This window comes from Mastigoproctus giganteus, chromosome 12 (assembly GCF_048544385.1).
Source record: "Mastigoproctus giganteus isolate SK-2022 chromosome 12, ASM4854438v1, whole genome shotgun sequence".
Classification (NCBI taxonomy): Eukaryota; Metazoa; Arthropoda; class Arachnida; order Uropygi; family Thelyphonidae; genus Mastigoproctus; species Mastigoproctus giganteus.
In genome coordinates this window covers 137,957,224-137,973,291 of record NC_143586.1, presented here as the reverse complement: position 1 = coordinate 137,973,291, position 16,068 = coordinate 137,957,224, and positions in this window count along the sequence as shown.

The following is a 16,068-nucleotide window of genomic DNA, read 5'->3' as shown; positions in this document are numbered from 1 at the left end:
TACTGAGCACCACCTCTTCCTTTTGTTCCATCTTTGGCAGGCAGTGATGCATCTTTATCATGGCAGCCAGTGCTATGTTGCCATTTTTGAATAAAGTCCCTCTGTACTTTTGTTTCCGTTATCATTTCTGTACCTCAGAAGGTTCCTTTGGTATTCTTTTCCCATATCCAAGCCACTCCTATGAGAAACTACAGGTGAAAACTTGACTGGTCCTTAAATTTTGCACACCAGTGTATGAGTACAGTTACGGGCTAAGGGAGTTTTTTTTTTAAGCTGAGACGAATCTTTACTTCTTTTCTTAAGTTTTTTTTTTTAAATTCTTGGACTAAGTTAGCTCATAATTTCAAAATATAAAAAAATGAAGTAAACTTTAGTTAACGTTATTCTCTTGTTAGAATGGTATTACACAAAAATTAGGAGAGTGGTTAATGTAAATGAAGATTTTATATTTTTTGTATCAACCGACAAAACTAATTAATATTCTGAGGAATGTAAAATGAAAAGCTGTTTCTCTCATTATAGTCTGAACTTGGTACCTTTTTAATTAGCATTTGTTCGTATTATCAAATAGTTCATGTGCGGTATTTTTTCTTAAAAATAATGAGAAGCCATCGAAGCGTTTAGTAGAAAGTTGGAAGAGACGTGTAGACGAAGAGAGAGAGAGATACTATATTCAGAAAGAACAATTGGTTTGCTAATTTTGTTCTTAATCAGAATACACGATATAATTAAGTATATATAAATATAATATTCTGAGTTAATATCTGAAAAATAGGCTTTATATATATAAATCTTCTGATGCTTCATTTACATAACGAAATAGTCAAACTTCATAAGTTCTGTAAGTTCAGATATCGAGTCATTCTCGCTTTTGCGAGTTAAAAGTATGTTAATAACAGCAGGCTGTGTCGTGTCTTTGACGCGTGGACATAGCTGTACCATGACCAGGTGTCATCTGGATTTAACCGGAACAATGTTATCGGTGGAAACATCAGAAGATTTTAATGGCTTAGCTGTCCACAGGTATACTTAAAAACCTGCTACGTGCAAAAGCTAGAGGTATCTGACACGATATCTTGACACCATTACATTTTTATTTCTCTGGGCTGCTTACACGTTTCTACAAAACACTCCTCACATACCTGAGAAAAGAGCAAGGGAAATTAATGTGATCCGAACACACTAACTTGCACTTAACATGTCGTTGTACATGAATCTGATAGCGGATATGATCGTAGAATTTCAAATCGGTTGTTAACATCGTCCATTGGGATATTTCAAATGGTCTCATAAATCATACGGTATAATAGACTTTACTTATTTGGCTTTCTGACTACGTCTCTAATAGATAATATCAGATTACATTCAATGAACACTATTCGGGAACGGTTTAATCTTAAACAGGAGTTCCCCAGGGTTCTGCCTTAGGCCCTTTATTATTTAATGTTCGCTTTCTCTCCGAATGTTAGAGTAATTTATGTTGATGACATCGCGATGCATGTACATAATTTACAATTGGGATATTCAGAATAATTTATAGCTAAATAGTAATAAATGCAATAGGCTCACAACAATCACGTTGAATATGCTGTCAATGAGCATAAAATTAAGAGTATTTTGAGTTTAAAATTTTAAACTGTAAATGCAATAACCTTGCCCTCCTAAAGGAGATTAAATTCAGAGTATTTAATAATAGTTCGTAAAAATTCCTCTTTTGGTTATAATAAATAAAGGTAAGGAGTAGCCGAGTGGTCAGCAAGAGAGCGCAATAGATCTCGCGATTTGATTGGATTATGATTTATAGAAATTGTAAGGTGACACGAATATCGAAGCGAAATGTGCTGCCATCTATCGTCCACCAGTGGCACTGCGAATTGTTATACACAGCGCGTGTGTTGAATGGACAATTTCGCGTCCATTTTCTTTTATTTTTGGATTAGGGCCTGGAAGTGAAGATTAAATTATTCATTTGTTATTTTCCGTTAAATAAGTTAGTGTTAATGTAACAGGGGCGGCGCAGATCTGACAGTGCTCATGCACTTCTGAGTTGTGTGAGAAAATGAAGAGGAAATTAAATAAATAGAAAGAAAACGAAGGTCAGCATATCAACTAGTTGGACGTGTTTCTCCAAGAGCAATGAATAACGCAGATACTTTTGGGCTGTTTCCAAACGTATAGACATAAATAGGGTTCGGAGTGACCTTCCTCAAGGCCACACGTGTTGTTTGTCCATTGTTAGGGAGATGATTCCCTTTCAGAAAGCCGGCCATAATTCTTTGAATGCGATTTTGGATAAGCGGTTTAAATATAAAATTTGGACACTGCTTGGTACGAGATCATTCTCTACTTTGTTTAGCTTTTCGAAAGAGCCATCACGCAATCGATTTTTGAGCTCTTTGTGATTCAAATTGAAATTTCCTTAATGCGGTTCACATCCCGAATAGAATCAAAAGAATGCCCCTTTTTTAATTTCGAAAAATGTAAGAACTGAAAACTATAAATTAATAATTATTAGTATCTGACTTAAACAAGATTATTTAATAAATTAATGACAGAAAATATACAGTAGAATTATTATTCGTCATCTTATGGCAAAGTATTTCAATATTATATAATAAATCTTATAGAAAGAAAAATGGTGTCTGAATGAATCTTTATATTATAATAATTATATAAATTATAATTTATTAAGTAAGAAAATCTGTCTACGATTCCCAATAATCTTAAAGAATATGCCTTTTTTTTTTAAAACAAACAATTGATCTGGAGAAGGGATTTTCTGATAGAAAAAAAAATTAGAATCGAAAGTTCTCGGGGAATTCCTGTCGGTTATTTTTCATAAAAATAAAACGCGCTCTGGATTACTTTAAAATTAAATGGATGTAAGATTCTCTAAATCTTCTCCTTTAAGAAAATTTACATCAGCATTAAAATAACACACCTCAGAATAGACTAACTTAAAAGTTAAAAAAAAACTCGGAATAAATATGAAAATAAATTCTAAAAGCAAATATTAAACTTGAGATGTAAGCGTTATAAATTCAGTAATTTTGCCCTAATGTCCGTTTATGATTAAGATTATTTTAAGCGATGTATAATACGGGGGATGTGTCCCTGGAAATTTAATTTGACACTGTTTCGAAACATATTAGCGGGCGAAGCCTCTTCAGTGTACTCCTCGCAGTTAAATCCCAATATTAAATTCATATTAAAAATCACCTCCTGCATTAATATCTCGGTTCGGATTACGTTTGCAACTCATTCAGAAAACATCAGCAAACACTTTGTACAGAAAAGTGCAGCAGTTCTTGCTGACTAAGTCGAAACCATCCCAGCAATCTCGAGTGCTTTTCAACTTCCACAAGGCTGGCATCAAGGCGTCCCCTACGACTTTCCAATAATTTCACTTCTTTAGCAACCAAATGGAGGTTGTTCGCAAAGTTCTTTTCATGGAAATTTTCATTTAAATGGAATTTAACGAAAAATTACAATTTAATAATGCTCGGTGCATTTAATATTAAATTAGGCTGTACTTCGGACACTAGGTGGCGCGACTAGCCTCAGCTGACGATGTTTGGTTTTCTTGGAGACTGCACGGGCTACTGCCATTAGACTTTGAAATATTAAAAGAAAAAACATATTTTGAAGTGAATCGCGATATTTTTGATAAAACGAACTGTGGCTTGAAAATCTTACTGTTAATAGTCCCTCCATATATCAGAACTCGGACAATTTAGCTAATTTGGTACCATTTTGAATCCTGCGTGTTGTAATTCATGATCTTTGATCAACGTATTGTAATACCCATGACCACGCTCTTCATTATGCAACTGAACAACTATTATAAATGTTGAAAATTATTTAAATTCACACCAGAAAGCTTTGAATAAGTGATTAGAACATCTGTGCATTCGAACGTCTTTCCAAATACGCCAATACACCTCCCCAAACCTGAAAGAAATATTTCTTAAAATTCAAGCGATCTCTACAAAGTTCAGGAGAACATCAACGTTCACAGTTACTTTAAAAATGAAGCTACATTCCTTTGGCATGAGCGAGAGTGCAGCAGCACCTGCGTTCGAGCTCATGTGACTGCCAAATACGGTTAATGCATTGTCGAAATGGTTAATTGTAGACACCTCTGACTACCTAGTAGCCGTGCTGGAGTATAAACAGAACCTTATTTAAAAAGAAGAAAATCTTTATTGCACTGTTAGGTACGTGGAATGTTCATCGCATTCATTGACATACAACACAGATACAATATGACCCCCACGGCCAGGGGCTTCACTAAAAGTTAAGGGACTACATAAAAACATACAACACATAAATGGAAATAATATCTGACAACAGAATATCCCATAATTTGGAGTAGTATCCGCTGCACACATTGTAAAAAATCAGTACGCTCACCCATTGCACACAAAAACAAATTGATTCTGTTAAAGGAGATGGTATCATCACTGCTTATTTCCTCTGTTCTCTAACTAAATCAGAAAAAGAAATGCTTGCACAGCCCTCCCCAGAAAGATCCTTCTTAGACTCTTTTTAAATCGATACCATGGCCCGCTGATATTCATATGGAATATCAAATGATTATCCTTTCCAGGGCCGGACTGGTAGGTTTGGGCCCCGCATTTCCCAACAATTTTGGCCTCCATCTGAATCACAACTATCAGTTACTCTCCAAAATTTGTTGTTAGACCCTAAAGGCGATAGTCGCCCGTGATCCATTCTATTCAAAGACGACTTTTAGCGTTTACACTCGCTTGCCACGAGGAGTCGATCTCAAAGTTTATTTTAGAACAAAACACGCTTTTATTCCGGTACTATGCGTTGTTGTGAATTACCAGCATTTATTTAAATTTTCTCCCGTTCTGTCCATTTTTTAAAAATATTTTAGAAGAATTAATTGTTTTCGTTATTCTGTCTTGCTTTAGCAACTTCTATCCTTGTGTTCCATTACAATTTATGTGCGTACCTTGTTTATCACTCATTTTTATTTTCATAGCTTTTTTTCCCTTTCTGTTATCTTAGAGTTGTAAGCTTTTCATTACAATTCTGTTAATTAACTTTTCAGCCATCCTCTGTTAGCCACTTCATTGCTTTTATTGCACCACCACCATAACTAATTCTGCTTGTCCGGGTTTCCATTTCAATCTGTTTTCATACCCCTCTCTCCTTTCTTTTTGTTCAGTTTCTTTTACTTTAATTATTATTCGTTCAACTTCCAGCTAGAGTAAAGGAAATTCGGAATTCAGTACAAAGATTTAGCATAATTTTCACAAATGATACTGCACATAACGTCAGTTAATTTGTTCAATAAAAAGTGATTGTATCAAAGCATGTTTATTCACTTGTTTCCATTCATTTTTTATATGACTTTTTATTTGGGCCGAATTAATTTAACCATTTGGTGTCTGAGTACACCCTCGTGGTTATCACAGTTGATACAATCACCGTCCTCCCCACACCGGGCGGAAAAAACCTAAGTTTGAAACCCGTCAATGAAGCGAGGAATGTTTATGAGCCTTTTTCACTCGTGGCTGAATTAGTCGACCTCAGGCGAGGGTAGCTTAATTTTTTTCTCCCCAAAAGTAGGGATTTTTCTTTCAGCAAACAGCAAATTTAACGGCGCAATAGGGCCTGAGTTGCTGATGCACCCAACCCCTACAATAACCCACCTTGGGAGATCCGGATTAATGGTGGAATGGAGCGAAAGCTGTCAACAGATCCAACTTGATTGGAGTAAGTAAATCACGGTCAGGTCATCATTGAAGTGCCCCGACCTCAAGACTGGGACGGAGAGCACCAAAGCCGTCAACAGTCTTGCACCTGGTGAAGGAGGCCAAAAGAGGCCTCATATAGGGACTCCTTGTTGCGTGATAAGATCGGTAAATATCACCTAATCCTATTTTCCAAAATGAGTAGTACAGTCAAAAAGTCTTTGAACTTCTGAAACACCACGGAAGGATAATCTTTCTTTCAATGTCTGTATGGTCATGTAGTTAATGGCTGGTTTTGCTATATTCAGACGTATAGTACAAACCAACACAGTTCAGTCCAACGACGAGCATACAAACGGTTATCTTTTCTGGTCTATGTTGTGCATACTAACTGAGCGTGCATGCTTGAATCATTTGCTGACTGCGTATATCCGTGTATGTTCCTATATGTAGTGAAATGAAAATGAGTACAGGCATATGTACCAGGCGACAATTAAGTTCTAGGGGTGTTATGCCTGGGTTCGAGTTCGGTCTAGAAGGATGTAACGTTTATGGGCTTTATTCACGCCGCGGCCAAGTTAGTCGGCTTCTTGAGAGGGCAACAATATATTTTCATCCCTAAAATAGACAAATCAACCACAGCATGCATGAAATTCAGAGAAAAAGTATAGTCGCCTTGAGTCATGTGTGAATTCGGTAACTGGTATCTTTGCATGGCAATGCTCTTGCGCACATTTCTGTGGACATGCAAAGTTTCTGGGGAAATATGATTGCAATTATCTGACCATCTTACCTTATTCTTCATATTCGTTGTCTCTTGAGTAGCGCTTCATTACCTTAATCAAATCTCAATTAGTCCTTTTGCGCTCATTCACCCTCAAATTTTTCGCATCTTGTTTTGTTCACAAAACCAGTTTCCTAACTGGTATGTTTATTCTAAAACGAGATGTGTTTTAACTTATTTTTAAAACAGAAACTTTATTTTGATCTGGTATCAAGTATGTTTGGGCAATCTGATATTCTAATTCACCACTCTTCGATGGATGCTGCTGTTGAGTATAAATTGTACCAAACAGAAATTTTTATTCTTCCCAAGAGTATTGTATAATTACTGCTCTGTTAGAAATTCTGCAGAAAAATGCTGCATTCTCCAGTGAAATCTTTTTTTTCACATTCGCTGGAGACTTTGGTAAACATGTTATTGACTACTAAAAGAAGAAAATTACTGACTAAAGTTTTTTCCTTTATTATAGCAGCATTTGTGCTTAAAAGATAAGTCTGTTTTCAATAATGGATTTTGATATCAGACCATTTCGGATAGAAATCTAAAAAAAAAAAAAAAAAAGTGGGAGACAGGCAGAGAGAGAGAGATAAGGATCTTATACGTTTATTACGGTAAGATTTCTTAGCCAGATGAACCTAAAGCCTGGTGATGCTATAAAAGATCGAGAGTAGAAGATGCCTTGAAAACTGGCACAGAATCTAAAGACTTAAAAATTGATGTCTGATTATGTTGCTTATCTCTTGAGAACCGGAGACGCACTCATCGAAGACATAATACCTGGATCTTGCACTAATATGGTATTAGGAAAGCTGTCTCTCACTTTTGTATCCTCAAGCGATCCTCCCACTTTAAGAGCTTATTACAAGATTTAAAAATAGGTTTCTCGTTGGCAACGCACCAAAGACTGTACTCGTATTTCTACTTCTTTTATTTATTTTGTTGGGGGGGGAGGGGATATGAAACAGCCAGTGAAACACCTGACTGTGTATTCGGTTCCGCTCTCGAATTCAGTATTTTCCTTGCCCCACGCAACCTGGATAATTTCTAAATATTTCAGTTCTAAAATGCTTTTCAATCTTTTAAGCTAGAACGTATTACAAATTATACAGCACTGTTGGGAAGTTTCTCATTAAATGAATGCCCTTCAATATATCTGATAACACTGGACCTTCTAGCCTTTCATATTGCCTCAACATGAAAGGTTAGAAGAAATTACCTTTCAAGAATTTATCGAAAGAATTTAATACATATATTCAGGATCACGTTTTTTGTGGTAGCAGTGGGATTCAAAAACGCAACATGAGGGATTCTCTTTCTGCCATCCTCACCACATCGCTCGAAATATTACTCGCTTACGAACTCTCCCATTGATATCCATCCTCCCTTATGTTTAATGTTTTTAAAGTGGTCTCCTGCAAGTGTTCTGCTAATGGAAGACTCCATTTTGGATGAAAAACAGCGCAGCGAGTCCACTAAAGCCTAAATCTTTGCTTGACTAATCACTCAATTTGGTCACGTCTTCTCCAAGTTGTCAGTCGTTCGTAGCGACGGCAGAATTACCCGTTCCCCCTCATGAAAACTTTAAAAGGAAACTGGCACGAATCAAATTTCTGCAGCGGCAGTAGCCACCGTTTGCACTGCGCTGCAGCCAGGGCTTCGTCAGCTCCCCCGTTTACTTGGGCCATGACGGAAATCAACCCCGGACAGCACTTTACTGCCAGGTCTGCTTGGAATCTGGGATTAGTGGATTAGCTTGGATTAGAATTCCAGGTAGCTTTTCCAACAGACGTTCTGGCCGGTTTTTATGTATCACCACATTCATCGGGGCACAGAATAACGAATTCCCAATTAGGGTAACGTACAGAAGCAATCCCGGAAAGTATGTAAGAGAGAGACTCACAAAAGAGGGTACTTTGATGTGCCCCCCTCCACCTCTCGGTACACATTTTTCATACGTCTTCGTTCGTATTAAACTTGCTTCGATCTTCCTGTCGTTCTTGGTTCGGCTTTCAACTTCCATTAACCAATTTAAGAAATACTTTCATTTCGCACCAACTTTTGTCTCCACATAACAAACAAACATTCCTTCCACAAGTTCTCGGTGTTACAGCTAAACAACATTAACTTCATCCGTACCCATCTCAGTCCAGCCAACTTGGTTGTCTATACACGGTGACATCAATAACTTTTCTCTACCCATGCTGTCGTCTCTTAGCCGACGGTGAGACCTGGAACTGTAACAGTAATTTTATTTATGTCCCGGACAAAGCCGAAACTTAAAATTTTGAAGGAAGAAAACAACAGCTTAATCAATCTATAAAAAGAAGGCTGTCAAGTTATTGTACGATAAAAAAGGCCAATTGTGTTAGCGAGATGGAGACAATAACTACTTCAGATAATGGAAGGTCCTTACTAAGTAGAGCTAAAGCTTGTCCAAGCAGAAGGTGAAGGGGGGGTTACTGCGATTCTCTCCACCCCTCCCACGATTCTCTACGTCTCTTTCGTGTCTTGTTGTCCTATCGTCCTCTTCTATACCTCACTTCACGCTGTTTGCTTAGGAACCTTGTCGGGAATGCCAAGAAAATCTCTAACTCTTCGAAGCTGCTAATATGGACAGCTTTTAAGTGATTGGAAAATGTCTGGAAGTGGGACAAACTCTCTTTCTCTCCCCCCTCGTTCTTTCGCTTTCTAACTATCGCAAGTGTAGTTACCAGGAAATAAGTGGCTGAAGCATCTTAGAGAGAGAGAGATGCAGGCGGCCACCCCTTTACCGGCACTTGGGAAAATGGACGGATACGACTGAAAGGCAATTTTGTAAATTGGTTTTCTTAATTCCTCTCTAGCTCTCGCCTTCCTGAAAGTGGCTCATTACGGGGAAGAGCACTTTTTATACAACAACGACAGGGCTAGCCTCCAGCTGAAGACATTTCATCTCTCAGAGTCGGTGGCCACTTGTCTCCGCTTTAAGTCAAAACAGCAAATAGGACAGAAGGCAGCGCAGATGGTTTTATCTCCAAAAGTTATAATTTCACCGATAGCCATTTTTACTTTCGCTCGCTCCATCCATATACACCCCCCCTTCCCAATCTAGTGAAGCGGAAACACGTAGAGGGTGGATAAAATCTAATCATGAACGCTGGTTAGACGGTATTCCTCTGTAATTTAGTCCCGAATCAGCAGGAAACGATTGTGCAATTTGATATGCCTCTTATTGATTCTTAAGATTTTTTTTTCTTTATTTTGGAGAAAATTGCTTTTCTTGCTTCAGACAATCAGCGATCATCGGGCGTTCTGTCTCTCTGTTTTTCCACTGCCCCATTGCACATCTTTCGAAGGATATATAGAGAAGGTGGGGATGATACTAGGGGGGGGAGGGTATAACGGGACAGGGAATGTCAGTAAAACAAAACTTAGTGGCGCGTGGTTGGGGTGTGAAATGTGGCCAAGGCGACTACACCTCGCTAGTGAAAACAAATCCAGCGGTGCCAAGTAAGCAGGTCGGAAGAGAAAGAAGAAGAAAAAAAAATCCTCCACGCGATGATGGCAACTGAGCTTAATGGAAAAAACGATGTTCGATGAAAATTTAATTTCCTTTCCTTTATTTGCACTCCGGGCAATCTACATTTCAATTTCCGACTTCATTTCGAGATAGCGAGAACACATTGGCCAATGGGGAAGCAAAAACCTTCTGATAGCAACCCTAGGCTCGGCTTAAAAGGGCTGCTCGTTACTCCGGGAAACGCCGCACGCTTGTTATAAACGCGACTTTAATATCGCCCAGATTACGAATGCAACGCGGCTTCACGCTTCCAATAAAAACTTTATCATTGTTCAAGGCTAAATGGTTTTTTGATAGTGCGGATCGAAATGAAATCCGTTTCTCTTTGTGTCGGCCTAGTTGCGCCATCCAAATAGGCTTAATTAATTCCTACGCCGGCGCAAATCTAAACCAAATATCGATATTGTCACCGACCGAGGCTGACGTGCGACAGAGACACGGCCCACATGTAGATCCACTGCCTGTGAGCAAAGGATGGGGTGGGAGGGTGGAAGAGCTGGAGTGGGTTGTGGAGAAGTCTGCTCTCTCTGATTTTGTTTTTTTTTTTTTTACCTGTTCTCCCGATGGGTTGCCGGTATTTTATTATTTTTATTTCTTGTGGGCGGAAAAGGTGGCCGAGAAGTTTGTTAGCGGGAGTAAGAAAGAATTAGTGACGGGAGGGGGGGGTTCGTTTGTGTACCGAGACTTTTAAACTAAATATTTGCCGAGATTGACGAATCGCAAATAAGGTCGCGTGATTGCTAGCAGTAGCGCTTTGAATAGGTAGGAAAAAAAAAAAAATTATTTCTATTAAACTGATGTTTGTACTTAAAAAAGATTGTTTTGCAAGTGTAATCCTCTCTTTATCTCGCTTTCATTGATTCTTAATTCAACTTTATTTTTTTTTGGAAGAAACAATTTTATTTATTTATTTATTATTATTTTTTTTTTCGTTTCAGTTTATTGAGATTTCAGGCGGTGCAGAGTATTTTGATTTTCCTCCACCAGGTGGTGCAGTTGTATATATTTCGCGCCTATTCGATTAACGAATCTAAAATGCAATTGACCCCGAAAGAACCAGGATAGAAAATTATCCCCGGAAGATCAGAAAAGTTAACACAATGCACTTGCAATCCAGTAAAACCTGATTTGCAATACTGTGTTCAAATATGAAGACCTCATCTGAAAAAAAAAAAAAAAAAAAAGACCATTGAGCTTCTTAAAAGGGTCCAAACACGAGCAAGCTCAGTGCTGATGGGATTCTTCCTCTTGCTCAGACTATGCACCTGGGGGCACAAATTCAAATTCAGGAAGGATGGTTGCTGGAACAAACTTCCATCTGTTGTTGTTGTGAAAGTTGATAGATTAAATAGATTCAAGATAGAACTAAAACTATTGGAGAGAATGGTTAGGTGAAGTTGGAAATGTTTTCTTCTTTTGGTTGATGCTGCTTGCTTTCTTGCATCATGTACCTCTACTAATGCTAATAATAAAACTCACATGATGAGATCGACAAAGGGCGAATGTACGAGGAAAGATTGATTAATGTGGACTACAGAGCTTGTCAGCCTGGAACCTCAAGATGTGACCAGATTATGATCTATAAGGCTCTGAGAGGGGCCAGTAAAATGAATGAAAATGGAAAATTTATTGTAATAAAAACATTCCATTATTCTGGAGCATAAATTAAAATTACCGGGTATGAGGTTTAGACTGGATTGTAGGAAGTTTTCTTTTAGCAGCGAGTCGCTGACTGCTGGAACAAGTCGCCTTCGCAGGTAGTTGTCAACTCACCCACGTTGTGAAAAAGGCCCATAAAAATTCCTCAAGTCATCGACGGGACTCGAACCTGGGTCTTTTCGACCCAGTATGGAGAGGACACCGATTCTACCAACTGTGCTACCCACGAGGGCCACTCTTTGATTGTATTGGGGAAAGGGTCTTTCTTTTCTGATAAAAAAACGAACAACGATTTTGTCTTTTGAGTGATAATTCTTTGTCATCACTCAAGTCGCAGATGATTACATTTCTGGCGTAATTTATATTGCAATTCAGATGCGATTACAATTTTCCTTGTTTGTTTCTCCATAAGAAACAAATGAGGAAATTGCAAATGAGTGTTAGCAAGAAAGAAAGAAATGTATAGCAAATGTAGTAGAGGCATCTGCAAATTGCTTCTTTTCTAGTTGGTTTGCCTGTTTATGGGATGAGAAACCCTAGTTCCTGGAAGGAAAGACAGTACACCACGTCGGACACAACTAATTTCGTCTTTAAAATTTCTCTTTGCCTTGACCGAAATATCTTTTGCTTATCTGGTAACTCAAATTATGTTTCTGTCGTGAGAGAAACATAATTTGAGTCTGATATAAATCTCATAATTGGACATTATTGTACCACTGTGCAACAATCTTAATACGATTGTTCCAATAAGCAGTATGTTTTGGTCTTTGTTCGAATGTTCTGCTCATTAAAGAGTCGAATTCCTTTTTGGAAGTCCAGTATTTATTTTATCACATCTGTGAGTATTTACAGGCAAAAAAGGTTCCAGATTTGCTGAGAACGGAGCCGAATCCAGTTTAGTTACAAATTAGCAGTGAAAATGTACATAGGCATATAATTTTTGGTTCATGGTAAGCTAACGTTTTCTGGCCAACAACTTTTATTACGTAGCAATCTAATTTACCTTCACGTTCGACTTGTAAGTAGTTCCATTTGTTCTGCGCACCTCCATCGGAGACACCTGTTTAAATTCACCCTCACTCATGTCCTTCGCAGTTGTAAAGCCTTCAAACAAGAAAACATTAAAAAAAAGGGTACAAGGTTCTGCAATTTTCCGTCTTGTCTTTTGCCCGTGATGAATGATTCGTCGCCATGGAAACAAACTGCCCCATACCGTTCTATTCACTCTACCCAATCCTCATTTACATTACTTTACCAGAACCAACCTGAAGAAAAACATGGATTGGGACTATACCAGTGCAAACAAATGTCTTAAATCAATGGTGTTCATTGTGTGTCCCAACGCACAAAGAACGTGAGGATGTTATTCTTCATCTTACAGAAAGGAAATCTTTTGTCTAGAATATCTACTTTGGAGAGCTTGTGGTTAGGAGTATTAGCTTAATAACGCAACTGGAATATAAATTCATATACTGGGGAAAATGGTTCTAGTCTTTTTTGTTGTGTCCAGTTTCATTAATTGTAATTCTGTATGTGTGTGATAGTACAGTGTGTCTGTCATTCTTTGTACACTGTACGTGTACAGAAAATTTTGAGTATCTTGGATTATCAAAACAATTGTCAATCATGAAAATTACAAAACTGCATAATTAAACCGTGTTCAAACCAATGGACGGAGTACGATACAGAATGCAATTAAAAATAATTCTTCTCTTGTAGTTTTCGTTAGGCCACATATTTAGATTTTACAACATATTTTGGGGAAATTATTGCATTGCACAGTGATTTATGAAAAAAAATAAATTAAAGATGATTCTCCTTTTCGGTTGAGCCGATATTTTTATCCTAATAGTTTTAAGTTTTGTTTGTGATACTGCATCTCTTCATATAAGTACAATTTTTACTTGGGCTCTATACACTGGATAGTCATTTAGCAATTGCCGTTTTCATTAAAAGGACACTCCTTCAGTTATCATCATGTGTTCCTACCACGCGATATAAAGTAGATGGGAAGATATGTAGATACACTGCATTGTGTGCAAGGATGGGAAAGCCAAAATATTTAAGTTAATTGGAAAGTGGCATGATATTTTGCTCCAGATATCCAATTTGAATAGCAAGGAAACTGGAACCCTGATGAAGTTTTCATTCACTATTGTATATTGGCTGTGTCGAGATTGGTCCAGTAACTGAATGTTACTTGGTCCAACTAAATAACATTCATTCAACGCCGATCCTGTGGGTAGGTAATAGCTGGTTGATGCAAGTGTTCAACGGAGGTTGATAATACTTGCGTAGGGTAACAGAAAGGCTACAGTCAGTCAAATAAGAACCTAGTACATTATTGATAATCAAATAGGTATTTCAGAATACATAACTTGTCGTGGATGGAACATGGCAACAGACGAACTAACAGGATTCCACTCTTGTCAGCATAAAACAAATCAGGCTGGTGGTGGCTATGTTATTGTCTAGAGAGTGTGTATCTAGAAATTTCTTCCAACCAGGAGCATCCCGTCATGGATCGAGCGTTTCAATCTGCTAATGGGTTCTTCGAACAAGACTATCCACTTTGTCACATGACCAGAATTGTACAGAACTGTTTTCCAGGAAGAGGAGAGTGAATTCAGCCAACTGAGGCCTCTCCAGTCACCAGATCTCAATACATTAAATATCATTATGGAACGGACTCCTCGAAGTAAAGACCCCCAACCATCCAATGTGCAAAAACTGTAGAAAGCAATCGAGTCAACATGGATCAGTATATTTTCGATATATTATTGAATCCATGCCACGATGAATACAGGCTGTTATGGGGATTAAAAGTGTACCTATTAGGTAGTAGCCGAATACAGTAACTACTCAGTGCATTACACACTGTTCTAAACAGAGTAGATTAATAGATATGTTTGTAAATCCAAAATCCGTTTGGACATTCCGAATATTTGATATTCTTTCCGAGTAAATCGTTAGATCATTGCCATTACTACTGGTATTATGTACGTTAATATCAGTATTAATACCATTAGGAAAACTTCCATTAGACGCGAAAATTCATCCTAAATCCCTAAGTTCAATGAAATGTATGTAACCATTGTAATAATTATCATGAATACTTTAGCATGCGGATTAGCATAAATATTACATTTTGTAGCTAATAATATACTGTGACTTTTTTTATTACATTATAAAATTTAAAGTCTTACGGTCCTAGTTTTGAATGCTGAAAACATCAGATCTGTTTTTAGCATTCATTACTGCTGATATGTCGAACCGATAAGTAATTTTCAAAAAACAGTACTTTAAAAGTTTGGCTAACAGGCTATAGCTCTATAGTTTAGAACTAAGTCCCAGGTGCTTTTTATGTTACTCATTTCTTACCTCTTCAATAAATATGTTAGCCAATCTTGAAACCTCTCCGTAAGAGTCCTGGTCTTTAAAGCCGTGAAGACATATTGACTAATATTTACATTACTCAAAATGGGTTCAGAGTTCAGGTAATGAATGCTCATTAAAAAAAAAGCCCACATAAAAGATCCTCCCCCTTACTGACAGGATTAGAACTCAGGCCTTTTCCGTATAGTGTGGGTAAACGGCGAAAATGCGTTGGGGGTGGGAACCGGTAGCCTGATGTGTGGAATGTAGTGATGGCTACCCATGGTGGGAGTCGTGCAATGTACATATAATTTTGTCAAAATTGATGTTTATGAACTCGAGTTGGTTTGTACTTATCAAGTCATGTTGATTATAAGTCTAAGAAATTTTTAGTTATGTCATTTTATGCAGATAGCAACTGCCAATGAATATATGGTGAAGAGAGCAACATACCCTCCCCCATCTGACTCGAGTTGGGCTCTCGGGTATGGTCGAGGTGACGAGCGTTCGCCCCACTCAGACTTATAGTCAGTGGAACAATCTGTTAATTTTTAGTTGATTGACTAGTCATCAATCGATTGGGAAAAAAAAGGGTTCTTGGATAGGGTGACCTACCTCCTCGTGGTAGGGGTGGAGACGCCTTCCCCGCTGGGAGGCTAAAAGTCATTTCTTTCCTTTTGTCATTAAGCTAGATTGAACTTATGAAAGTCTAACCACGAAAGGCTTAGATACAGCTGAAGCCGAGAACTAGCGGCACATGGGAGGGGGCCCAGGTGGCAGGTAGGACAAAGATTCATATAAATGACAACCCCTCGAAATGCAAAGTAATCTTTCTCATCCTGTACACTACACTAACTCTGTGGTCATAGAAAGGTATGACCAAGTCAACGATTTGGCCGTAATCTTCTCTCTTAGTGCTAAATTTGATGCCCATGTCCTTAAAATTATTAACAAAGCATTCAAAA